This window comes from Schistocerca serialis, chromosome 6 (genome assembly GCF_023864345.2).
Source record: "Schistocerca serialis cubense isolate TAMUIC-IGC-003099 chromosome 6, iqSchSeri2.2, whole genome shotgun sequence".
In the NCBI taxonomy this organism is placed as follows: domain Eukaryota; kingdom Metazoa; phylum Arthropoda; class Insecta; order Orthoptera; family Acrididae; genus Schistocerca; species Schistocerca serialis.
The window spans coordinates 480,248,946-480,274,851 of record NC_064643.1 but is presented as its reverse complement, the minus strand read 5'-3'; positions in this window follow the sequence as shown (position 1 = coordinate 480,274,851).

Sequence of the window (25,906 nt, the reverse complement as noted above, 5' to 3'; positions counted from 1 at the left end):
ATTATTGAGCCTTTGCAGTCTGGTTTGAAGAGAAGAGTGCATGATCACTATTCACCTCCATCATAGTTCCCTGAATTTGCCTCTATTTTGCAGGAAGAATGATAGAGGATTCCTTTGAAAGACATGTTGTTGTTGTGGTCTTCAGTCCTGAGACTAGTTTGATGCAACTCTCCATGCTACTCTATCCTGTGCAAGGTTCTTCATCTCCCAGTACCTACTGCAACCTACATCCTTCTGAATATGCTTAGTGTATTCATCTCTTGGTCTCCCTCTACGATTTTTACCCTTCACTCTGCTCTCCAATACTAAATTGGTAATCCCTTGATGCCTCAGAACACGTCCTACCAACCGATCCCTTCTCCTTGTCAAGTTGTGCCACAAACTCCTCTTCTCCCCAATCCTATTCAATACCTCCCCAGCCGGCCGAAGTGGCCGTGCGGTTAAAGGCGCTGCAGTCTGGAACCGCAAGACCGCTACGGTCGCAGGTTCGAATCCTGCCTCGGGCATGGATGTTTGTGATGTTCTTAGGTTAGTTAGGTTTAACTAGTTCTAAGTTCTAGGGGACTAATGACCTCAGCAGTTGAGTCCCATAGTGCTCAGAGCCAATACCTCCCCATTAGTTATGTGATCTACCCATCTAATCTTCAGCATTCTTCTATAGCATTACATTTCGAAAGCTTCTATTCTCTTCTTGTCCAAACTATTTATCGTCCATGTTTCACTTCCACACATGGCTACACTCCATACAAATACTTTCAGAAACGACTTCCTGACACTTATATCTATACTCGATGTTAACAAACATCTCTTCTTCAGAAATGCTTTCCTTGCCATTGCCGGTCTACATTTTATATCCTCTCTACTTCGACCATCATCAGTTATCTTGCTCCCCAAATAGCAAAACTCCCTTACTACTTTAAGTGTCTCATTTCCTAATCTAATTCCCTCAGCATCACCCGACTTAAATCGACTACATTCCATTATCCTCGTTTTGAATTTGTTGATGTTCATCTTATATCCTCCTTTCAAGACTCTATCCATTCCGTTCAACTGCTCTTCCAAGTCCTTTGATGTCTCTGACAGAATTACAATGTCATCGGCGAACCTCAAAGTTTTTATTTCTTCTCCGTGGATTTTAATACCTACTCCGAATTTTTCTTTTGTTTCCTTTACTACTTTCTCAATATACAGATTGAATAACATCGATGCCTGTATTTATCCATTCCGAGATAACTGGATGTAGTTTTGAATATCAACCGTTTGCCTACTCCCTTTTAGACGTGGTTATTTGTTAGGTTTTTCTGTTTGTATATTTTTGTTCACGTCGAGTAAGTATAAATACATTCCAAGAAATCAATTATATGTTAAGTAAAACTGTTTTCAAACTGCGAACTTCGTTAAATAATGTTACTTTATTATTCAAGGAAGCTAACAAATGGTTCAAATGACTCTCAGCGCTATGGGACTTAACATCTGAGGTCATCAGTCTCATAGACCTCAGAACTACTTAAACCTAACTAACCTAAGGACATCACACACATCCATGCTCGAGGCAGGATTCGAACCTGCGACCGTAGCAGTCGCTCGGTTCCGGACTGAACCCCCTAGAACCGCTCGGCCACAGCGGCTGGCGGAAGCTACCAGAATCGTAAACGGTGTATACAGTCTTTACTTGTAACTCTGCATTTCAATCAAGGTATTTTCTAAGAAATATGGGTTCTTGTGACATGACACTGTTCACTGTTTGCAGCTGCTGTATAGTTTGTAGCCTGAGAGTAACTACGAACCTGCCTGTGCAGCTTGGCTGCGAGAATAATTGCCAAAGATAGGTATGAGCCAATCGGAAATCCCTGCCTTCAAAATTGTCTCTAATTTCTTTTGAGTTTTATTCAAAATATAGCTGCAAAAATGTCGATATCCTTCAGAATTCAAACTAGCCTGTAGAACTAACAACCCAACAGAAATGACAGTGCAAACATACATACACACATGGGTTTCACGTAACACCTACGTGGTATAAAGCGTTTACGAAGACATATATGAAAAAAGTAGAAGACACCTTAAGCCTTCGTCAGCACAGTGTAACCGGAGCAACGGTGTTCCGAGTGTTAGAAGAAAGCTGCAGAGTCGGAAAGTAATTTGTGTACAGGACACGGAAAAGTTGGAAATTTGTAGTAAGGTCTTATGGGAGCAAACTGCTGAGCTCATCGGTCCCTAGGCTTACACACTAATTAAAATAACTTACGCTAAGGACAACACACACACACCCAAGCCCGAGGGAGGACTCAAAGCCGGCCGCAGTGACCGAGCGGTTCTAGGCGCTTCAGTCTGGAACGGCGCGACCGCTACGGTCGCAGGTTCGAATCCTGCCTCAGGCATGGATGTGTGTGATGTCCTTAGATCAGTTAGGTTTAAGTAGTTCTAAGTTCTAGTGGACTGATGACCTCCGATGTTAAGTCCCATAGTGCTCAGAGCCATTTGAAACATTTTTGAGGACTCGAACCTCCGACGGCAATGTATGTAGTAATTCAAATCACATTCACAGTCATGGAACGTAATTTCATTTCTTCATGGGTAGTCAAGACAATTTAGTGGTATAAAAGCTTTCTTACGTTGCACGTGATATTACAGAGTTTTTCAGAATGGTCATGAAGACGGTCGCTTAAAAGTTCATCATATCTTCGCAGCTTAATTAAGGGACTTCTGGTATCGTAGCAGAGATCAAAGACAGTGACAGTCTCAATAATATAATTTCACGTCTCTAACTGACCTATGTTCCAGGTATTTTCTTAAAGACGCACATTCTGGGAAAGAAATAAGTTAATGCAAGAAGAGACGGTTCTCTCTGAGGCCCCAGTCGGAAATTCTTTCTGTGCGATGGTTTCTCTCGGCTATGACGCAACGCCAATTAAAATTAGAGTCTCCTTAAAGAGCTCGGCACGGACGAGGCGAACGAAGACTTCTTTCTTTAGGGTGAAGGCGGGCGGAGAGGAAAAATGAAGACGGGCGTAGCAAGTGCTGTTCAAATACCGGCCGCCGGCAAACCTAATTTAAAACATTTCTGTGTCAACAGTGGTTACTTTGAAAGAAATGGCGAAGTAGCCCGGGGCGGGGAAGACAAGATTTCTTTCCGATTCCGGAGCAAATAAAGAAATTACTTTCTAACAATGGTCGGCGGCGGCTTGCTTCAATTAAAGAATTCATTTCTCGGTGGAATAGTTCCGCACAAACGACCCGCCCCGCTCCTCAGCTGCCGAATTAGCTTCCTCGCGAGAAGCGACGGTTTCCCAGCCGAGGGAAGTCTACGGCTCTGCCTTCTAGCGCCTTCCGGCCCAGAAGCTGTGCGGAGGTGACGTCTCGCTCCTTTTCCTGAACTTACTTCAGTGAGCCCAAAGCCACTGCCTGCCCTGAAGCGACGTCTAATGCATTTCAACCTGGAAAAGCTCTTTTAAAGATAGGCTGCTCTATACACTTTCAAATCAAAGGTAGGCGAACACGCTGATGTAATGCGGAATACACCGCTAGATGTCACGAGAAGCGATAGGCCTGTGTAAAAGGAGGCGGGATGTGTTGTGTTGTCAGTAGAGAGGCAGTAACTGTACAATGGGCTAGTCAGGACACAGTGACTTCTACATCTACATCTTCATGGATACTCTGCAAATCGCATTTAAGTGCGTGGCAGAGGGTTCATCGAACTACCTTCACAATTCTCTATTATTCCAATCTCGTATAGCGCGCGGAAAGAACAAACACTTATATCTCTTCGTACGAGCTCTCAACAAATCGTTCAAATGGCTCTGAGCACTATAGAACTTAACATCTGAGGTCATCAGTCCCCTAGAACTTAGAACACACACATCCATTCCCGAGGCAGGATTCGAACCTGCGACCGTACCAATCGGGCGGTTCCGGACTGAAGCTCCTAGAACCGCTCGGCCACCATGGCCGGCTACGAGCTCTCATTTCCCTTATTTTAACTTCGTGAACGTTTCTCCCTATATAGGTCGGTGTCAACAAAATGTTTTCGCATTCGAAGGAGAAAGTTGGTGATTGGAATTTCGTGAGAAGTTCCATCGCAACGAAAAACGCCTTTCTTTAATGATGTCCAGCCCAAATCCTGTATCATTTCAGTGACACCTTCTCCCCTATTTCGCGATAATGCAAAACGTACTTCCCCTCTTTGAACTCTTTCGATGTACTCCGTCAGTCCTATCTGATAGGGATCCTACACCGCGCAGCAGTATTCTAAAAGAGGACGGACAAGCGTAGTGGAGGCAGTCTACTTAGTAGAGTTGTTACATTTTCTAAGTGTCCTGCCAATAAAACGCAGTCTTTGGTTAGCCTTCCCCACAACTTTTTCTGTGTGTTCCTTCCGAATTAAGTTGTTCGTAATTGTAACACCTAGGTATTTAGTTCAAATTACGGCGTTTAGATTAGACTGATTTATAATGTAACCGAAGTTTAAGGAATTCCTATGGCACTCATGTGGTTGACCTCACACTTTTCGTTATTTAGAGTCAACCGCCAATTTTCGCACCATTCAGATATCTTTTCCAAATCGTTTCGCGGTTTGTTTTGATCTTCTGATGACTTTATTAGTCGATAGCGTCATCTGCAAACAACTTAGGACGGCTGCTCAGATTGTCTCCCAAATCGTTTATATAGATAAGGAACAGCAAAGGGCTCCCTTAGTGCCTTTCAGTCTCGTGAAATGCTTGGATCCAGCTGATAAAGTAGTTCATGATATCCAGGACGCCCTCCTCCAGCTACAACGGCTGGGGAAGAGGTGTCCTTTAGCTAGGTATAGGTAGAAGGGTACAGCGGCACTGCGGGGAATGAAAGGGCTGATGTAACAGACGGGGAGGGGGGGGGGGGGCGTGTCTCTATACTCGGTTAGTTCAGTGTGCCATCTCCCTGCATGCTCCCGTCTCGCTGTTGAGGTATAGAGTCATGTGTCGGTGGGAAAATGAGTGGCTGGAAGTGATAGACCGTACGCCCACAACGCGGCCGTGGTGTTCTTCCTTCTAGCCACGTTGACGGGACGAGGTGCTCCTGACTCGTCTTCGCATAGCCCACGCATAGCCCACAGCCCTAGGACGCGTGGCTTCTTGCTCCGGCGGGAGGACCCTCCAATGTATGGTGCTTGTGGCGTACAGATCACAGCTAGCCAAATTTAATTAGATTGTCTTTTATTTTCCGACCACCGGGCAGCGGCAGATTTGCCGATAGATATGCCCTCTATTTTAAGTAACGGTCAAACGAATGTGGAGAGTTTTAAGGGTTTGTGATTTGTCCAACTTGTTTCCAAAAATTTTAGGAAGACGGTCTTAACGTGTCAACAGGATCACTAACTCACCCATTCATCCCCCCCCCCCACCCTTTTTTTTTTTTTTTTTTTTTTTTTTTTAAAGTGGACCGCCAGTCACATTTCGCTGTGCCTTTCTTCTGTTTCACTTCAGTTTTAATCCCATGTATAGCGCGTTTTACTCTTTCTCCGTTAGTTAAGGCTTGTGTGGTACAGCGATTGTGTGAGTGAATGCGCGAGGTGGGAGTGACTGCATGAGCGTCGTTTTACACGTTTCCTCCTCACTGCGTAATACAAATTTTCTTAAATTTATCCAGACTCGTTTCTTTTAATATGCGTAAGGGTGCTGATAAAATCGCTGTTGATCGCCTATAAGCTCCAAAGCCTTCCCAAGTTACGTCGACTATTGGTGATGTGACAGTGAAGTGGAAACCCTAAGGAACAAAAACGGGAAGACCTCATGGATTGACAGACAGGATCGTTTAACGTAGCGGAGGGTTGTTGTAAATAATTAGCTAGGTACGAGTAGGATTCGCGCTCTGAGGGCTCCGTACAAACTTAATTATGTATATAGACTGTTGATCCATTCCGGGAATCGAGGATATTGACGAGTTTTGCATGTTATTGTCACTGATATTAGCAAGATATCGGTCCCAGGGATGTCTTAATTTCAAATCTGATGTCGGGTAACAAACGACAACGGAAATATATTTTTCGTGTTATATAACTAAAAATTAACAATTTCGGATTTTCCCCTTTACTTGTACTGTGGAACCTTTCTTCTTGCCAAATTGACTATCAGAATATGTGACATAAATGGCCATACCATTTCACTGAATTGACTTAGAAACTTTATTCCGCTAAGGTTCTAGGCGCTACAGTCTGGAATCGAGCGACCGTTACTGTCGCACGTTCGAATCCTGCCTCGGGCATGGATGTGTGTGATGTCCATAGGTTAGTTAGGTTCAATTAGTTCTAAGTTCTAGGCGACTGATGACCTCAGAAGTTAAGTCGCATAGTGCTCAGAGCCATTTGAACCATTCTGCTAAGGGAACCATAGACCTTACTGTGTGACATAAATTTAAGCTTAATACGTCAACTCGTTCAGCCAGCCGGGGTGGCCAAGCTGTTCTAGGCGCTACAGTCTGGAACCGCGCGACCGCTACGATCGCAGGTTCGAACCCTGCCTCGGGCATGGATGTGTGTGATGTCCTTAGGTTACTTATGTTTAAGTAGTTCGAAGTTCTAGGGGACTGATGACCTGAGAAGGTGAGTCCCATAGTGCTCAGAGCCATTTGAACCATTTTGAACGTCAACTCGATCACGAGGAAAAGGACAATAGTGCGAGCCTTTAAGGGTTCCGTTTTTTACACAATGAGGCACGGAACCCTAAAAATAGCATGATATCAGTCGAAGAGATCACTCCTGAGTTCCAAAGTTCTAGCTTCTTTCCGGGTAACAAAATGTGCAAATGTGTGTGAATTCCTAAGGGGCCAAACTGCTGAGGTCATCGGTCCCAAGGCTTATACACTACTTAAACTAACTTACGCCAAGAACAACACACACACACCCATGCCCGAGGGAGGACTCGTACCTCCGGTTGGAGGAACCACGCAATCCGTGACATGGCGCCTCTAACGGCGCGGCCACTCCGCGCGGCGGGTAACACAATGACTGTGCTTAGGGAGGTAAAGAGATTTGGGTAGAACGGTCTAGTAGCTCCTTAAATGCCTCACAATTCTGTGGCCAGTGCCAAGTGACGCTTGAGGCGGTGTAGACAACAACGTCACTGGACAGTGGATGACTGGAAACCTATGATTTGGAGTGGTGAATCATTCTTCACCCGGTGGCGATCCGATGGGAGAGTTTCGGTTTGGCGAATGTCTGGAGAACGTTTTTTTGTACTGACAACAGTGAAGCACGCAGGAGGCGATGTTACGGTTTGGGTGTGTTTCTCATGGTTAGTGTACGGGATCCTTATAGCGCTTAACAGAACGCTAAACTGCAACGCATATCATTGTGTACTGTGTGCAGTAGATAAACAATTCGGAGCCGATGATCCTTTGTGTAAGGATGATAACGTACCCTGTCATAAAGCAACATCTGGGAGGCAATGTTTATCCGATATTTATATTCCTGAAATGGACTGACCTGCCATGAGTCCCGACCTGAACCCAATGGAACCCCGAAAGGATGGGCTAGAACGTCGACTCGCTCCAGACCTCAGAGTGCAACATCACTACCTTGTCTAGTTTTGGCTCTTGAGGAAGAACGGGCAGACATTTCTACATAGACATTCAGACACTTCATTGAAAGTGTCCCGAGTAGGTTCAAGGAGTCACAAAGGTGAAGCGTGGACACACCTATGTTAACGTCCACTAATAACTTTGCAGATACTTTTGCTCACGTAGTATACGCGTTAGGAGGGTGCATAAAAATACTCTCTCATAAATGAATACAGAGATTCGTTCGATATGGTTCCAGTGAAGCTGCTAACTAATCAAGTTCTTAGTTATCGCTTTAGCGATACACACGCTATCGAGTCCACCCTAGCACACACTTCCTGGCCTATGTCTGTACTATTTCGTTCATTCAGGCACATACTTTCTCACTAGTAACAAGGGTAGGCATAGAACTAGCGACGTGCTGTCCGAAGAGCACAACTTTAACCAGGAATTATTCACTTTGGATGCCCTTACAGTGTTAATCAGTTTAGTATGCTGGGCGAGAACTGTAAGTCGACCACTATTCAGTAATACGAAATAATATTACTGAATTTTAACCCACAGAAAGGAAGTCACAAATTTTACTATAAGTTTCAGAACTTCCGGGTATGTTATTTCTAATGCATCTTATCTGTTTCTGAACTACGCAACTTCTGAGAGAAAAGAAAATTAAAACATTTTCAGAAAAGTGCTAGAGCGCCAGGCAATACGTTCTCACGTTACCAAAGCTGAATCTGGACTCCCAGCGACCACTGTGTAACAATCTCTACTGCTCCCAGAAACCGCAATCATTCTGCTCTGTTGCTGGCTTCGTAGCTTTTCTCTCATGAAGCCGCAGGTCGTCTCCTTGACCAGTCCTTAACTCTGAGTTTATTTTAATCATATAGAGATATTTATACATTTCGAAACGCAAACAAACTCAGTTCATCCCATCTTTACTTATCTTAAGGACAGAAATAACGATTTTGTTTCTAGAGCATCTAAGCTTCCTACTTTGCAATAAACATTTTATACCAAGTACGCGACTCACTGCACGACTACACAATGTGACCCATACCGAAAATATGTGCTGCATTCACCCTCTCATACACTTTAACAGCAGAACAAATGAAAATAATAGTGTTAAACAACAAAAAATAATAATACTGCTGGAAACAAACCATGACGTATAATATTGTTTTGCGAACAAAATAACGTTTTTATTAAATGTTTAGCAACAAAGCTGAAGGCCCTCTCTGGCACGAAAGCTATCAATGTGTCAGACGTATTTGGTTTCATAGTGCGGACTCTATAGGAGAAACAATCAACCTGGTTCGAAGAACCCCCTAGTGGGCGTTGCCGCTGTCACGATGGGCGGTAGGAGCCTTAAAACCACTTTCATTCGGTTTACATAAAATTTTGACATAAAGTATTCGATAAATAATTACTATCATGTGCTTCAAGTTGCTGTAACTGTAATTTATAAATCATTTTAGAGTAAAACAGCTTTCCTAAGTTACAGATCATCATTGTCTGCAGCTGGTGTGTGGTTAGAAAATTTTATTACTAACAGAGCTAAAAAAGTGGGTGGTACGCATAAAAATTTGAGTACCTCTACTCTAGAGCTCATTGCGATGCACCTACACACAATTGAATTTTCTTATAACGACATAGGTTACAACGACAACTCTGTTATAACGTCGTGATTTCTGTGGTACGGCCATATTACTCACAAGGAACATTCTTCTCATACTTGCTTAATACGACAAACGCGTAGCAACAAGATTTTCCAAGAATCAGTGTGCTGTATAAGGACCTCTGCTGTTTGTAACATGGGAACCTGGCGTGGTCTTCTCTCTGCCCTTCCGTCAACACTAGGTGTAGTATAAACTCGTCACCTCATTGTTACTCTAGCGCATTCATACTACAGCAGTGGCTACAATTACAGAACTCGTCAACGGTACACGTGATATCAGTTTCGGTAAGAATTTTTTATGAAGTGTACGCATTTTAGAACAGCATGACCGATAAATGGAAAGTTTTAACAGTGGAAGAAAAAGCGAAAGTGATTCATGAAATCGGGAATGGGGCTGAGAAGGTTGACGTGTGTCGTCGATTTGGCCTTGTAAATAACACTGTCCAAACGATTTGAAAGAACAAGGGTAAAATTGTTACTGTGTCTGAACAAAATGAATCTAAAATTAAGCGGTTACGGAAAGCTAAACGGGGCGATGTGGATGAAGCGCTGCTTGAGTGGTTTAAGCAACAGAGAAGCATCAATGTACCCAGTACTGGACCTCTCCTTAACGGAAGAATTTGACAAGAAAGTAAGAGATGAGGAATTTGTATGCACCAGTGGCTGGATTGACAGATTCAAGCAATGTCATGGGGTTACTTTTGGCAAAGCGAGCGATGAAGCCGTGTGGATACTGAACCAATCCAACAATGGCTCACTGCCTTGTGGCCCACAATTCGTGAAGCATATGCTGACTATGACATCTTTAACGCAGAAGATACTGGCATTTTCTTTAAACTGACACCTGGCAGAACTCTGAAATTCAAGGGTGAAAAATGTGTTGGTGACAAGTTATCTAAAGAACGAATAACTAGTAGAAAAAAGTTGCTCGTGATAGGTAAATCAAGAAATCCTAGATGTTTTAATCATGTAAAAAATCCGACAGTGCACTAAAATGCTAATAAATATTCCTGTATGATCTCCAGAATCTCTGAAGTTGAAATAAAGTGTTGAGATAGGGAGCTTAGAAGTCAGCAAAAGGAAGATAGTGGCTCTTGTTGACAACTCTCCAGCACATCCTGTACTCTCTTATTTGGAGAATATTAAGTACTTCTTTCCTTCCTACAAATAACACAAGCTTATTGCAACCCATGGACCAAGGAGTAATTAGGTGTCTGAAATGCAATTATCGTAGGCTTATATTACTAAAAATGATACAATACAATGAGAAAAAGCGGGATTATTCTATTACGCTGACGGATGTGATTAGAAGCATTACCAAAGCTTGGAGCTGGGTCACTGCCCAAATCATCAAGAACTATATCCGTCATTCGGGAATCACAATTAAAGAAATAAACGCCACCGAAACTGGAGACGCGTTCGCTGAGACCTATGGTGTGCTGCTATCTGCTTTAGTGCCAAAATCAGCTGTGGTATTCTTAATGAGTGTGACTATGAAGTGTATGCAACAATAGATGACGATCATGTTACAACCAAAGCGCAAACTGAAGACGAAATTGCAAATGAATTTCAGGGCAGCTACATCTACATACACTCCTGGAAATGGAAAAAAGAACACATTGACACCGGTGTGTCAGACCCACCATACTTGCTCCGGACACTGCGAGAGGGCTGTACAAGCAATGATCACACGCACGGCACAGCGGACACACCAGGAACCGCGGTGTTGGCCGTCGAATGGCGCTAGCTGCGCAGCATTTGTGCACCGCCGCCGTCAGTGTCAGCCAGTTTGCCGTGGCATACGGAGCTCCATCGCAGTCTTTAACACTGGTAGCATGCCGCGACAGCGTGGACGTGAACCGTATGTGCAGTTGACGGACTTTGAGCGAGGGCGTATAGTGGGCATGCGGGAGGCCGAATGGACGTACCGCCGAATTGCTCAACACGTGGGGCGTGAGGTCTCCACAGTACATCGATGTTGTCACCAGTGGTCGGCGGAAGGTGCACGTGCCCGTCGACCTGGGACCGGACCGCAGCGACGCACGGATGCACGCCAAGACCGTAGGATCCTACGCAGTGCCGTAGGGGACCGCACCGCCACTTCCCAGCAAATTAGGGACACTGTTGCTCCTGGGGTATCGGCGAGGACCATTCGCAACCGTCTCCATGAAGCTGGGCTACGGTCCCGTACACCGTTAGGCCGTCTTCCGCTCACGCCCCAACATCGTGCAGCCCGCCTCCAGTGGTGTCGCGACAGGCGTGAATGGAGGGACGAATGGAGACGTGTCGTCTTCAGCGATGAGAGTCGCTTCTGCCTTGGTGCCAATGATGGTCGTATGCGTGTTTGGCGCCGTGCAGGTGAGCGCCACAATCAGGACTGCATACGACCGAGGCACACAGGGCCAACACCCGGCATCATGGTGTGGGGAGCGATCTCCTACACTGGCCGTACACCACTGGTGATCGTCGAGGGGACACTGAATAGTGCACGGTACATCCAAACCGTCATCGAACCCATCGTTCTACCATTCCTAGACCGGCAAGGGAACTTGCTGTTCCAACAGCACAATGCACGTCCGCATGTATCCCGTGCCACCCAACGTGCTCTAGAAGGTGTAAGTCAACTACCCTGGCCAGCAAGATCTCCGGATCTGTCCCCCATTGAGCATGTTTGGGACTGGATGAAGCGTCGTCTCACGCGGTCTGCACGTCCAGCACGAACGCTGGTCCAACTGAGGCGCCAGGTGGAAATGGCATGGCAAGCCGTTCCACAGGACTACATCCAGCGTCTCTACGATCGTCTCCATTGGAGAATATATACACTGTACTAGTGCCGACATTGTGCATGCTCTGTTGCCGGTGTCTATGTGCCTGTGGTTCTGTCAGTGTGATCATGTGATGTATCTGACCCCAGGAATGTGTCAATAAAGTTTCCCCTTCCTGGGACAATGAATTCACGGTGTTCTTATTTCAATTTCCAGGAGTGTATAATCTACATGGATACTCTACAAATTACACTTAAGTGCTTGGCAGAAGGTTCTTCGAACTACCTTCACAATAATGCTCTAATATTCCACTCTCAAACAGCGCGCGGGAAAAACGAACACTTATATCTTTCCGTGGCAGCTCTGATTTCCCTTACTTAATTATGATGATCCTTCCTCGTTATGTAGGTCGGTATCAACAAAATATTTTCGCTTTCGATGGAGAAACTTGGTTATTTAAATTTCGTGAGAAGATACCGCCGAAACGAGAAGCGCCTTTGTTTTAATGATGTCCACCCCAAAACCTATATCATGTCCGTGACACTCTCTCCCCTATTCCTCGATAATACAAAATGCGCTGCTCTCCTTTGAACTTCCTCGATGTACTCCGTTAATCCTATCTGGCAAGGATCCCACACCACGCAGTAGTACTCCAAAAGAGGACAGACAAGCGTCGGTGAATGCAGTTGCATCCTCTAAGTGTTCTGCTGATAAATCGCAGTCTTTGCTTCGCCTTCCTCATAACATTTTCTATGTGTTCTTTCCAATTTAAATTGTTCGTAATTGTAATTCCTAGGTATTTAGTTGAATTTATGGCCTTTAGACGTGACCGAAGATAAACGGATTCCTTTTTGCACTCATGCGAATAACGTCACACTTTTCATTATTTAGGCTCAACTGCCAATTTTCGCACCATACAGATGTCTCTTCTACATCGTTTTGCAATTTGTTTTGATCTTTGATGACTTTACTAGACGATAAACGACAGCATATTCTGTAAACAGCATAAGACGGCTACTCAGATTGTCTTCTAAATCGTTTGTATAGATAAGGAACAGCAGACGGCCTATAGCACTACCTTGGGCAACACCAGCAATCACTTCTGTTTTACTCGATGACTTTCCGTCAGGAAATCACTAACTCAGTCGCAGAAGTGAGACGACATCCTATAAGCACGCAACTTGACTTGCAATCGCTTGTGAGGTACAATGTCAAAAGCCTTCTGCAAATTTAGAAATACAGAATCAATTTGAAATCCCTTGTCAACAGCACTGAGCTCTTCATGTTGTGACCAACAAGTGAGCGAGGGAGATGTGAAAGAAGAGGAAGAAGAAAGAAGTGCCTATCCCTATTGTGAGTGACGCTTTAGAAGCCATTAGAATTGTGAACAGGTTCTATAAAGCTAGGTGAGGGAGCAGTGAAACTGCAATAATGAACATAGAACGTAATTTAGAAAAGTGTGCATTGGCAAATAGCCAGCAGAGTAAAGTGGCTGATTACTTGGCTCCTAAGTAAAGAAGTTTTGTAAGTACTATACATACTGTTGCATATACTGTATTCACGTGAAATTACGAATGAATTCTGTAGGTAAAATAAAACAAGGCAAAATAAATTTGTTCTTTTCCATTTGCCGTCACAATAGATTGGAAATACTAATCTCGGTTACAACGACACTCGTTTATAAGAACATAATTTTAAAGGTACTCTGAATGTTGGTATAGCCAAATTTCACTGTATATTCGTCCATGTGTCAAGGAACCTTTTTGAGAAGTAACGTATTTTCTAGCATCCTGGCCGTATACAGGAGACGTAAATGTGATTTTAGTTCGGGAGGCAGGTTACAACGACAGCGAGCACAACGCCGAGGCAGATCCATCAGACGTCAATATGGAGCTGACTACAGAAGTTTCATATGACAACGTGGAAGACGCCTCTAACCTGGCGTTATTACTTTCCGCACACTTGGAACACAGCCGAGAGGGAGCCGTCAGTCTACACGTGACTTCCAACCCACTCCTCGGCACAATGTAAACAGGTCGGCTCACTCGTCCATGGCTGTATATAAGTCCGGCCAGAATCAGTATCAGCCTTTCATATTTGCAAGATAGTCGTTAGACCGATCATGGAGTATGCTTCTGCACTACTGGCCGGACTATCACGAACAGACATAATCAACCCTTAACCGACGACCAAAGACCTGTCAGGACGAATGACAACACAAAAGGGGAGGTCTTACGCGTTGGTCCTAGAGAACAATAGATTAAGTTCCAGAAAAAAGAAGAGAAATGCAGCTACTGAAAAGGAAACGGAAGTCATAACAGAATTCACAACTCTTCTGACATACCTGGTGTATCTGCGCAGAGGGAAAGTTTCGCATAAAATGGTCGACATTGAGAAGAGGATGCGGCTAGCGAAGGATAAATTGACAAATATAATCATGCTGCTTGAGATACTCGCGACATTGGAAGACCTATCGTACATCAACAACACTGAATGTGAACAGAGTGCAATACAGGATGTCACGACCACTCGAGTTGCAAAGATACGCGATATACAGGACCTCAGATGACCGAAAAGGCAATTAACTCATGGCACCGCAAAAACAAAGGCACACATTTCCTACAGAAATCCTTCGTTTTTTTACGAGAGTGAATATGCTTGGACAACACACACAGAGGAACTTGCGAATCGTCTAGACCAGTGGTCGACCAACTTGTTTGCTCAAGAGCCAATAACGATATTTTGGGGAGGCACCTCATTCCGCACACGTACTGATCATATTATTAATTGATAACCTACATACATTAGTATGTTATGAGTCCCAAATACACTAGCTGTAGTAAGGACGCGATAAGTTCGCCTACTGCTGATTGGTGAAAGTCGTCACCATTCGAATCGACTGTTCTCTTTTTCAGGTTACTGCCACCCTCAACGACCACAAACTTATGACACAGAAATTGCCTCACTAAAAGTTGTTGTGTTGTTCGTGTGAACAGATGATTAGTTGACTATTAACAGTAATTGTACTTCAATATAAATGAAAAATTGTTCAGGCTTTCGTGGCCACTTGTTGACAAACTGCCTATTTGCTTCTTTCTCGGGTTCTTCGGCCGACGTTCGTCTGATGATTTTACTGACATTTCGCCAGCACGAGTGGCTGGCATTGTCAAAGCATCACCCTCCATTGCCGGTGGTGAACTGGAGCCGTGCTCGCTACCGCAGACTATACAGGGTGTTACAAAAAGGTACGGCCAAACTTTCAGGAAACATTCCTCACACACAAATAAAGAAAAGATGTTATGTGGACATGTGTCCGCAAACGCTTAATTTCCATGTTAGAGCTCATTTTAGTTTCGTCAGTATGTACTGTACTTCCTCGATTCACCGCCAGTTGACCCAATTGAAGGAAGGTAATGTTGACTTTCGTGCTTGTGTTGATATGCGACCCACTGCTCTACAGTACTAGCATCAAGCACATCAGTACGTAGCATCAACAGGTTAGTGTTAATCACGAACGTGGTTTTGCAGTCAGTGCAATGTTTACAAATGCAGAGTTGGCAGATGCCCATTTGATGTATGGATTAGCACGGGGCAATAGCCGTGGCTCGGTACTTTGTATCGAGACGGATTTCCAGAACAAAGGTGTCCCGACAGGAAGACGTTCGAAGCAATTGATCGGCGTCTTAGGGAGCACGGAACATTCCAGCGTACGACTCGCGACTGGGGAAGACCTAGAACGACGAGGACACCTGCAATGGACGAGGCAATTCTTCGTGCAGTTGACGATAACGCTAATGTCAGCGTCAGAGAAGTTGCTGCTGTACAAGGTAACGTTGACCAGGACACTGTACGGAGAGTGCTACGGGAGAACCAGTTGTTTCCGTACCATGTACAGCGTAAGCACGCACTATCAGCAGCTGATTGGCCTCCACGGGTACACTTCTGCGAATGGTTCATCCAACAATGTGTCAATCCTCATTTCAGTGCAAATGTTCTCTTTACGGGTGAGGCTTCATTCCAACGTGATCAAATTGTAAATTTTCACAATCAACATGTGTGGGCTGACGAGAATCCGCACGCAATTGTGCAATCACGTCATCAACACAGATTTCATGTAAACGTTTGGGCAGGCATTGTTGGTGATGTCTTGATTTGGCCTCATGTTCTTCCACCTACGCTCAATGGAGCACGTTATCATGATTTCATACGGGATACTCTACCTGTGCTGTTAGAACATGTGCCTTTACAAGTACGACACAACATGTGGTTCATGCACGATGGAGCTCCTGCACATTTCAGTCGAAGTCTTCGTACGCTTCTCAACAACAGATTCCGTGACCGATGGATTGGTAGAGGCGGACCAATTCCATGGCATCCACGCTCTCCTGACCTCCACCCTCTTGACTTTCATTTATGGGGGCATTTGAAAGCTCTTGTCTACGCAACCCCGGTACCAAATGTAGAGACTCTTCGTGCTCATATTGTGGACGGCTGTGATACAATACGACATTCTCCAGGGCTGCATCAGCGCATCAGGGATTCCATGCGACGGAGGGTGGATGCATGTATCCTCGCTAACGGAGGACATTTTGAGCATTTCCTGTAACAGTGTTTGAAGTCACGCTGGTACGTTCTGTTGTTGTGTGTTTCCATTCCATGATTAATGTGATTTGAAGAGAAGTAATGAAATGAGCTCTAACATGGAAAGTAAGCGTTTCCGAGCACATGTCCACATAACATATTTTCTTTCTTTGTGTGTGAGGAATGTTTCCTGAAAGTTTGGCCGTACCTTTTTGTATCACCCTGTATGTACCTGGCGCGCCAACGTCCGAGGGCTTCTCCGCGGTAATTTCCGGTGCGGTTCTCCTCTTGCTTTAAGGTAAACGGATCCTGGCTTCCCGTTCTGCAGCGAACTACCGTCGCAGGTAGCAAGAGGAGAAACGCACCTGAAATGACTGCGGAGAAGCCCCTCGGACATCGGCGCGCCAGGTACGTATAGTGTGCGGCAGCGAGCTCAGCTCCAGTTCACCACCGGCAATGGAAGGTGAAACTTTGACAATGCCAGCCACTAGTGCTGGCGAAACATCAGTAAAATCATCAGACGAAGGTCGGACGAAGAACCCGAGACAGAAGCAAATACGCAGTTATATATAAATGCATTATGCAATATGAGACGCGATCACATATGTTAACTAAATGTTCTGAATGCCATTTCTCTTCTACTTATTACTTTGTATTACAACAGCCTGAATTTAATTACATATACCTTGCTACAAATACACTGATAAGCCAAAAACCGCGCTGTTTGAGGCGCCATGTCACGGATTGCGCGGCCCCTTTTCAAATGGTTCAAATGGCTCTAAGCACTATGGGACTTAACATCTGTGGTCATCAGTCCCCTAGAACTTAGACTACATAAACCTAACTAACCTAAGGACATCACACACATCCATGCCCGAGGCAGGATTCGAACCTACGACCGCAGCAGTCCCGCGGTTCCGAACTGAGCGCCTAGAACCGCTCGGCCACCACAGTCGGCCCGCGGCCCCTCCCGCAGGAAGTTCGAGTCCTCCCTCGGGCATGGGTGTGTGTGTGTGTATGTTGTTCTTAGCATAAGTTAGTTTAAGTAGTGTGTAAGTCTAGAGACCGATGACCTCAGCATTTTGGTCCCTTAGGAATTCACACACATTTCATTTCATAAACCAAAACGTTATCACGACTGCCCACGGCGACGTTGGATGCCGCGTCGTGGCGTTGCGGGCGCGTGAGGCGGTATCAAAAGTGTGTAAGACGTTGACGGGGGATCACCCTAACGAAGATATGGGCTGTAGATGGGGAAATCCATGGAGATAAGCGAGTTTGACAAATGGCGGATTATTATTACGCAGAGCCTGTGAACGAGTATCTCGAAAACGGCGAAGCTTGTAGAATGTTTATGTGCTACTGTCGTGACCATCTACGGGAAGATGTAGAAGGACAGTGAAACTACTAGTAGGGGCTAAATGGTTGGACGCGCACAACTCTTCGCAGAACGTAGGGTTCAGAGGCTTGTCTGCTCTGTAAAGTAGGTTAGATGTTGATCTGTGGCATCTCTGCCGAAAGAGCACAATGCTGGCGCACGCACAAGTATTTCGAAGCACATCGTTCATCGTACATTGCTGAACATGGAGCTGCTGAACATGTTGACCTAACGACATCGTCAGTTACGATTGCAGTGGGTACGGGACCATCAGCATTAGACTGTTGATCAATAGAAACGTGTCAGCTCTTCGGGTGAATCACATTTTTGCTACACTAGGTCGCTGGCCGTCTCCAGAAATGCCGTCATCGACGTGAACGGTGGCTCTAAACGTGCAGCGCGCCACTGACGGAGGCTGGTGGGAGCAATATTATGCTATGGGAGACATTCTGAGCCGGCCGCTGTGGTCGAGCGGTTCTAGACGCTTCAGTCCGGATCCACGCTACGGTAAACCACTTCCAGTACTTGGTTCAAATGGCTCTGAGCACTATGGGACTTAACTTCTGTGGTCATCAGTCCCCTAGAACTTAGAACTACTTAAACCTAACTAACCTACCGAGCGAGGTGGCGCAGTGGTTAGCACACTGGACTCGCATTCGGGAGGACGACGGTTCAATCCCGTCTCCGGCCATCCTGATTTAGGTTTTCCGTGATTTCCCTAAATCGCTTCAGGCAAATGCCGGGATGGTTCCTTTGAAAGGGCACGGCCGATTTCCTTCCCCATCCTTCCCTAACACGAGGTTGCGCTCCGTCTCTAATGACCTCGTTGTCGACGGGACGTTAAACACTAATATCCTCCTCCTCCTAACTAACCTAAGGACATCACACACATCCACGCCCGAGGCAGGATTCGAACCTGCGACCATAGCAGTCGCGCGGTTCCGGACTGAGCGCTTTAACCGCGAGACCACCGCGGCCGACTACTTCCAGTACTCCCTGTGGCAACGTCAAGACTGAAATCAACTCGACATCCACGGAAAAAAATCGGTCCATTCAGTATGACACATTGTGCAGTTCAAATTGTGCCAAGTTTATTCTCAAGGCTTATTATATGTTTGTAGACTGGCATGCGATGGCGACGTTGACGATTCACACGTCGACGGGGCATACTGCTTCAATGCTGTTGGAGATATAGCTCACAGCGGAATGGTTCCGCTGGTCTGCGTTGGCCGCTTATATACTGAGCGCATGACCTTGATTACGTAAGAACACTGATAACGGACTTAGCCTACGGTCGCAGGTTCGAATCCTGCCTTGGGCATGGATGTGCGTGATGTCCTTAGGTTAGTTAGGTTTAAGTAGTTCTAAGCCTAGGGGGCTGGTGATCTCAGATGTTAAGTCCCATAGTGCTTAGAGCCATTTGAACCATTTGAAGACATTCTCATGCGCTTGCATGGGACCTGTGGTAGTAATCGAAGACACGCTGATGGCTGCGAACCACCTACAGCCCTTCATACTTGATGTCATTCCCGACGGCAATGTTGTCTTTCAGGAGTATAACCGTCCGTATCCCGGAACCAGAACAGTGCTACAGTGGCTTGAGGAGCATTATAATAAACTCACGTTGATATCTCGCCTGCTGCAAATCCTGTGGAACCCATCAGGGTCGCTATCGGGCGCCATCATCGCTTACGCAAATCAGCGACCCGTTACTTACACGAATTACATGATCTGTACGTAGACGTGCGTTCGACCTCCACAAACGCAGCAACAAACCGTCGGATCCCTGATACGCAGAATCGGTGATGTCTTTCGTCCCAAAGACGGACAAACAAGCTATTAAGCAGGTGGTCATAATGTTTTGGTTCAAAATGGCTCTAAACACTATCGGACTCATCTGCTGAGATCATTAGTCCCCTAGAACCTAAGGACATCACAGACATCCATTCCCGAGGCAGGATTCGAACCTGCGAGAGTACCGGTGTCGCGGTTCCAGACTGCAGCCCCTAGAACCGCACTGCCACTTCGGCCGGCCATAATGTTTTGACTCAGCCGGGCATTACAATATGATCGTCTGTACAATGCTCATTCACGTAGCCATGTTACTTCCGTTTGAAATATATACTACAGCAGCTAATCGGCACAAGATGTGCACGCCCGTGAGGTGTCAGTAATGGAAAACAAACAACAAAATTTCCCCCTCACATCCTCTACTCCCGCGGTGGACGCGCTACTTAAGACTTTGCCCCTGAGGTTAAGAGGCCAACTTTACTTAACTCCTAGCCAAATTCACAAACGTCAGCTAAAATTAAGCACATCTTAAAATATTAATGTCTCTGCAAGTATTTTTGTTTTTTATTAAGCAGGAAAACTACGATATTAAGAAGCCCTTAGCGGTCGTTGATGTTTTTGTATTCGGCTGTTAGTTGCTAGATGCATTATATTATAAAATAAGGCTGAGAAACGCGCAGTTTGGCACCCAAGGTCCTAGGCCATCGAAGTCGGCTGTGAAGAAAAACAACAAAGAAGGCTGCCACAGCCTCGACTGACAGAGTGGCCCACAAAAAAATATGTACACTGTTTAATGGACCACTTCGAACACCTACACGATTTCAGTAATTTGGACTTTATAAGCTACACTTTCGACCAAAATGAGACGTGTCTGTCAGATAATTTTGAAATTACGAGGAATTAAACAGTGTATTTCTTTAGCCGCTGTGTAGAAGTCTGCATCACCAGTGGCAATAGTACTTCAGTAACAAACGTCGTAAAAGCTACAGACACCTCTTGTTTCATTCTTGCTGTGCTATTTTTTTTCTTTATTGTGATTTCAACACCTTACACAAAAGGTGGGTCGGCAGCGGCAATATTACACCGCTCTTCGGCCACAGATAGAACAAATTGAGACATGGAAGACACAGAAAAACAAAACATAATGATGGACAAAAAACAGTAACACTTGAGTTAAAAAAATCATGGAGCCGTTCACAGGTGGAGTATAATAAAAAATAACGTTCAGCGTTTGTACACGGACACTGATGACTGAAACGACACACGTGAACGATGGAGTGTGGACGGTGAAAACACTAAAGCACTAACACGATGGTACACACAAAGAGCCGACGGCGATGATCTTGGGCGGGCGAATGTTCATTTGACGTGTGCGAGTCCTTGGATCTGCCAAAAGGGGAAAAGGTGGGGGAGGAGGGAGAGGGGAGGGTGTAGATGCCAGTGGCAGAGGATATAAGAGTGGGAGGAAAGAAGGTACAGGGGTAGGGGAACCCCAGGGGGAGGAGGGAGGGAGGAAGGGAGGAGGGAGAGAATGGAGAGAGGGTGCCCTGAGGAAACACAGGGTGTGGAAGGGGAGGATCAAAGTTGATAGGAGGGGTAGATGGAGAGGATGAGGACAGCATCAGGGAGGGGGAGTTGGTGGAAGCCACCGTGGGCGAGGATATGGAGAGTGGAGAGATGGAGAGCATGCGGGACGTGGGAATACAGGTGCGGCAGCGGACAGGGATAGGAGAGAATGGGAGAGACAAGTGGGTGAGGGGGATCAAGTTTACGGGAGGTGTAGAGGATCCGTATCCATTCGAGGAAAATGAGGTGTGGGAACAGAATAAGGTCATACAGGATGCACATGGGGGAGGGGTGACGAATGTGATAGGCGAGGCGGAGATTATGGCGCTCTAGGATTTGAAGGGATTTGTAAAAGGTAGGAGGGGCGGAGATCCAGGCAGTGTGGGCGTAGCAGAGGATAGGGTGGATGAGGGATTTATAAGTGTGGAGGATGGTGGAGGGGTCCAGACCCCTTGTGCGGCCAGAAAGGAGCTTGAGGAGACGGAGTCGGGAGCGTGCCTTGGCTTGGACTGTCTGGAGATGGGGGGTCAGGAGAGGCGACGGTCAAGGGTGACGCCAAGGTACTTGAAGGTGGGGGTGAGGGCGATAGAACGGCCATATATGGTGATATAGAACTCAAGGAGACGGAAGGAAGGGGGTGGTTTTGCCTACAATGATCGCCTGGGACTTAGAAGGATTGATCTTGAGCAACCACTGGTTGCACCAAGTGGTGAATCTAGCAAGATGGGATTGGAGATGGTGCTAGAAGCGTTGCAAGGTGGGGGCGAGTGCAAGGAAGATGGTGTCATCGGCGTACTGGAGAAATTGGACGGGGGGTGAAGGCAGCGGCATGTCCGCCGTATACAGAAGGTAGAGAAGAGGGGAAAGGACGGAACCTTGGAGCACACCGGCGGAGGGGTAGAAGGTGTAGGAATCCGTGTTATGGGTGGTGACGTAGGAAGGACGTTGCGAAAGAAAGGACCCGATCAGACGGACGTAGTTGATAGGAAGGGCGAAGGTTTGGAGTTTGAAGAGGAGACCGGAATGCCATACACAGTCGTAACCACGCTCAAGGTCGAGGGAGAGGAAGATTGCGGAGCGACGGGAGTTGAGCTGTTCGGAGAGGAGATGAGTGAGGTGAAGGAGAAGGTCGTCGGCAGAGAAGGATGGTGGATAGCCACCCACGGGTAGTGGGAAAGAGGCGGTGCTGGCAGAGATGCTGGTGGATGCGTCGGGTAAGGATGGATTCCAGTCGCTGTGCTAAATAAGTCTCAAGTTTCATACATCGTCGTTGATATTTCTATGACCTGGGCTCTGCTTACGGATTAACATTCGGACTAACGAATGATCGCTGTGCTAGCTACCAGAACGCAGTGAACAATAGTCAACATCATTAGATTTCCATCGATTCAGCTACTTCCATGAAGCATCTCGTCGAGGGTCTTCTTACAATGCTTACTAACATCTACCGGGTGTAGAAGTATGAAACCAGAATTTCCCTACAGATGGCGCTAGCTGTCAGTGTAGGGTCCTTGAGACCGCGTATGCAGCGCCATCTGCTTCCTGTAACGGCTAGCGTCGAATGTCAACACATAGTAACCCAAGTTCAATACATCGGTATCTGTTTCAAACCCGTAAATATGTCACGTTTTGTGCCTACGAACTACGATTTGCGGACGGGATAGGTTTTATGTCATCATTTGAAGAAAAGTGCTGTAGAATCGGATCCAATACTTGTCGAAGCTTTCGGTGAAAGTGCTCTTGGGAAAACAAAGTGTTTCGAGTGGTTCAAACAATTCAAAAAAGGTGATTTTGAGGTGAAAAACGACGAGCGCGGGAAATCACCGAAGAAGTTCGAAGACACCCAATACAGGCCTTGTTGGATAATGATACTCAAACTCCACAGGAACTCGCGGAACAATTGAATGTGACGCAGAAAGCCGTTTTTCTTCGGTTGAAAGCTATGGGGAAGGCGCAAAAGTTAGAAAATTGGTTCCACATGAAATGAATGAAAGACAGCAAGCAAATCGAAAGACCACTTGCGAAATGCTGCTCGCTAGATACAAAAGAAGGTCGTTTCTCCATCGAATAGTGACAGGTGACGAAAATTCGATATATTTTGGGAGTCCTAAGCGTCGCAAACCATCGACACCCACTGAAAGACCAAATCGCTTTAGAAACAAGACAATGCTCTGTGTTTGGGGGGATCAGAAGGGTGTCATCTATTATGAGCTGCTAAAACCCGGTGAAACCGTTAATACTGATCGTTACCAACAGCAAATGCTCGAGGCAAATCGAGCGTTACATTAAAAAAAGACAGGAATACGGAAAAAGGCAACACAGAGTCATATTTCTCCATGATAATGATCGAGCGATGTGGCGCAGTGGTTAGCACACTGGACTCGCATTCGGGAGGACGACTGTTCAAACCCGCGTCCGCCATCCTGATTTAGGTTTTCCGTGATTTCCCTAAATCGCTTCAGGCAAATGCCGGGATGGTTCCATTGAAAGGGCACGGCCAACTCCCCTCCCCATCCCTCCCTAATCCGTTGGGACCGATGACCTCTCTGTTTGGTTCCCTCCCCCAAATCCATCAACCGACCAATCTTGATAACGCCCCTTCACACACAGCAAAACGGGAAACGACTGAGGCGTTCAGATGAGAAATACTGGGGCATGCGGTTTATTCTCCAGACTTGACTCCTCCGGTTATCATCTATTTGAATCACTGGGATGCGCTCTCGCTGAACAACGCTTCATTTCGTATGAAAATCTACGAAAATAGCTCGCTGACTGGTTCGCTCCAAAAGAGGAACAGTTTATTTGGCGTGGCATTCATAGCCTGCCGGAGAGGTCGGAGGAATGTGTAAATAGCAATGGAGATTATTTTGAATAAAATATTGTTTATCAGTTTCAGACAATAGACGTGTAATTATTGCAACCAAATTTCGGTTTCATACGTCTACACCTGATACATGTACATCTGTATTCCGTAAGCCACCTTACGGTGTTTGGCGGAAACTACTTCTGGTACCATTACCTGTTTCCCCTTTTCCATTCAGGAATGTTACGTGCGAAGCACGGCTGTTGATGAACCTCCGTGTGAAGCTCTAATTTTTATGATTTTTCTCATAGTGGTCATTTCTTGAGAGGAAGTAACATGTTGCCTGACTCTTTCTGGAACATGCCCTGTTCGAATTTCAACAGTAAGCCTCTCCGTGTCGTACTGCGGCTACGTTGTAACGTCTGCCAACGGAGTTGTTTGTTAAGCATCTCCGTAACGCTCTCGTGCCGCAACGCGCCGTTCTTGGTTGGTTCTTCTCTCTCTCTCTCTCTCTCTCTCTCTCTCTCTCTCTCTCTTCTATTAATCGTGCTTGGTTACAGCAGGGGTAACGTTAAAGGTGAGGGTAAGGATAAATGACAAATGAGAGTTCTCAAGAAACAAAAGTACAGTTGTTGCTGTAGTATACAGAGAAGTTGCAGCACTAGAAAATTGTAGCGAAATGCAGGAAGATCTGCAGCGGATAGGCACTTGGTGCAGGGAGTGGCAACTGACCCTTAACAAAGACAAATGTAATGTATTGCGAATACATAGAAAGAAGGATCCTTTATTGTATGATTATATGATAGCGGAACAATCACTGGTAGCAGTTACTTCTGTAAAATATCTGGGAGTATGCGTGCGGAACGATTTGAAGTGGTATGATCATATAAAATTAATTGTTGGTAAGGCGGGTACCAGGTTGAGATTCATTGGGAGAGTGCTTAGAAAATGTAGTCCATCAACAAAGGAGGTGGCTTACAAAACACTCGTTCGACCTATACTTGAGTATTGCTCATCAGTGTGGGATCCGTACCAGATCGGTCTGACGGAGGAGATAGAGAAGATCCAAAGAAGAGCGGCGCGTTTCGTCACAGGGTTATTTGGTAACCGTGATAGCGTTACGGAGATGTTTAATAAACTCAAGTGGCAGACTCTGCAAGAGAGGCGCTCTGCATCGCGGTGTAGCTTGCTGTCCATGTTTCGAGAGGGAGCGTTTGTGTATGAGGTATCGAATATATTGCTTCCCCCTACTTATACCTCCCGAGGAGATCACGAATGTAAAATTAGAGAGATTATAGCGCGCACGGAGGCTTTCAGACAGTCGTTCTTCCCGCGAACCATACGCGACTGGAACAGGAAAGGGAGGTAATGACAGTGGCACGTAAAGTGCACTCCGCCATACACCGTTGGGTGGCTTGCGGAGTATAAATGTAGATGTAGATGTTTTGCATGCCATTTCTTTCGTGGATGAATAACATTTCGTGAGATCCTTTCAATAAATCTGAGCCTCGCATCTGCTTTTCCTACGATTTATTTCATATGGATATTGCACTTTAGGTCGCTCCAGATGGTTACTGTAGATTCGAGGGCTGTTCGAAAGGTAAGGTCAGATCGGGCGCGAAATGGAAGCCACAGTGAAAATCCGATGAAGCTTTGCACAGATGTATTGCGCAGTGTCTCTACCACGCCCGTCGATCGCGTCGTGTTGCTCTTTACAGTTCTGAAGTGAGCCCGTAAAGATTCCTAAAAAATAGTGTCTACTGCCAAGTACGAGGTCCTGGTGAGAGATTCCGCCTGATTTCACGCAATCCACATAC